Here is a 2,757-nt window from a genome sequence, read left to right on the forward strand (position 1 = left end):
ACGGAGATGATCGGCGGAACGCACTCTGCCCGGTGTCCTACTCAAGTATGTGTGTGTGTGCGTGTGTGTGCGTGCGTGCGTGCGCCTGTGTGTGTGCTGTGTTTGCCTTTATGTGTTTGATCACGATAAGCATGCAGTCTGTTCATTTGTTGGTTTATTTATTTAGACCCTGTGCGTTTTGTTAACCGGCATATTAGTCCAGATTTGTCTGTCCAGATTTCAGCCTCCCCTGTTGGCGCGCACACAGACGTTTTTACGCGCACACAGGCACACGGACACACGCACATGAGGACACATTTCAAAACTGAAAATGACAACTGGGGGTATATTTGCACCATCCAAATGTTTCACCGACAAGCTGCTGGCAAATAAAGAAATAAAATCAGATTTAAGTCTCTGAGACTGTATTGGAGACACAGAGGGAGGGGAGGGGGGGTTTATCCATGAGAAAGTAGCAGTTCCTCTTTTGAAGGCCTGATGGCACTGTGGGCTTCAGATGCTGCAGACAAACACACACACACACACACACACCCATATACAACACAGCCTCTTTCAGGAGGTTGGAGTATGTTGTCTAATAAATATCTGAACCATTGTCTATACCTCCTGTGGTTTTAAACAGGGTCTCAAGCACAATCAGTCTGAGATTGCAGAGGGTTTGAAAGGCAGGAAAAGTTAGCAAACTCTTGTCCAATCCACTGTTCTCATTTCACTGTCTTTAATGTGTTGTCAAATTGAGAGAAGATCATATTGCTGTTCTTAAATGTATGATAATGAAAGGGGGATTCTGCTTCACTGGTTCTTGTGAAATATTCTGAGATCGATTTATGATTATGAAGTCAATTTTAAAAACATTTGAGATAAGTTTTAGTAGCCAAGTGATATAACTCATTTGTAATCACTGCCCATGGTGTACATTGATTAGCAAAGGTGTGTGGGAGGACAGAAAATCGGATGGATTCCTTGGGTGTTCGTTTTCACTAGTGTCTGCTCAACCATGAGAGGCCCCGGTCCTGAATCCTAATCCTTGGTCTGCTGCTGATTAGTACAGGGCTAGGCTAGAGGTTTTTAAAATTCTGAAACAAAAATGAAGTTCTCATTAAAATTTGAAAGTTTTTTTTTTCCTCTCTTTCAGTCTTGTTTCATGTGTTACACTAGCACAACACCTTTTAGCATCAGTTCCACATGTTTATAAGAGCAAATGTATTTGATGGACTTTATCTTGCGAGTAATACAAAACTTTAGAGTAGTTCCAGTGTTCCAAATTTATACTGCAGATTTAAACTTACATTTAGCTTTTCAGCAATTACCAAGTGCTATTACCAGCTCTTATGCTTCATTTTGCTTTTAATAAAGCTAAATATTACATGTACAACCTTTAACATGTTTATCTCTGGAATATTAAAATGTGTATATTTGGATATTTTAAACATGATTATGGTCAAATCAATATTTTTAATACCAGTTTTGTGAGGCTGGCACATTATTTTAAGCAAGAGAACTGGAGTGTACAGAGACCTCTAAAAACCAACAGTATAAATGTTTCATTTGTGACAACTTTTCAAATCAACTGCTGTCCTTAAGCAGGCATTCAAGTATGTCTACACATGTATCATTGCTGACATCAATGGTCTGGGTGTTTAACAATGAATTCATCTCTAATTACTGCAAGTCATGTAATGTATTAGTAGCTAAAAGACGATGTATCACTTATGGGAACATCTATGTAGATAAAATGTGAAAAGTGTTTTGACTTTTGAAAGGTTTTTAACAATCTCACATTCTCATTTGACATGAGCTGAAAATGATGTGATTTCACCGTTGTTAAGTGGTTTGGAGAATAAAAAGACTCAGGTATTAAAACCCCGATTACATTCCATACCATGCATTATCTGACACATTCATTGTGTGTACATTTCAGTTAAGTTTTCACTCATTGGCCACAACAGAGAATATGCCACTAAAGTATTTGTCTGGCAATGTTACAATGTGTCTATGTGCTTCTTGCATCCTTGAGCTTCTCTGCACAGACCCCTCAGAGCAACTTAATCCATTCAGGCATCACAGCTATATGTGAATGTCATCAGCATCAGTTCACGCATGGCCAAGACACTCTCACTATGAGTACAGGGTATTTTCTCTGTATTTTAGAGCTGTTTCCCACTGCCTGGCTGTGAAACCATTCCTTAAGGGGGGGACACACTCTTCTTCTTTCCAGATCAGTACACTAGACCTGACCACATCTTAACTCAGCTGTAGAGGTAACTGTATAGCTACTTAAGACTAAAAGTCAGTTGACATTATATTTCCCCGTGGATATAAAATTAAACAATGAATGATTGAAAATAGTTGTAAATAATCATGTCATTTTTCATCTGAGCCTAGGTGGGATATTAATTATCTGGTCCTTACTGCTTTTTGTGTAAACATAAATTAACCAAGCATTACCTGCATGTTAGCAACACTGATCAAATGTGTCTAGAGTGTTGTGAGATGAATGAAGCCCAAAGAGAATGACATGAGAAAAGAGGAAATTAGCTTCAGCAGGATGCACTTCATGGGAGGGTGGAGAGAGGCTAAGTTCATGGTCTGTAAGCCTCCCCGCCTGCCTGCCTCGTCTCCATCCTCTCTACCCTGCTAAGAGCTGCAACCAACAACAGAGGTAACAATGGATACCTAGTGACGCCATGGGCTTTGAAAGCATCCCATCAATAATTAATTTGTTCTGCTGTGTTCCTCAACACTGGCCTTAATCTT

The sequence above is a fragment of the Thunnus albacares genome, chromosome 7 (assembly GCF_914725855.1).
Source record: "Thunnus albacares chromosome 7, fThuAlb1.1, whole genome shotgun sequence".
NCBI classification, from domain to species: domain Eukaryota; kingdom Metazoa; phylum Chordata; class Actinopteri; order Scombriformes; family Scombridae; genus Thunnus; species Thunnus albacares.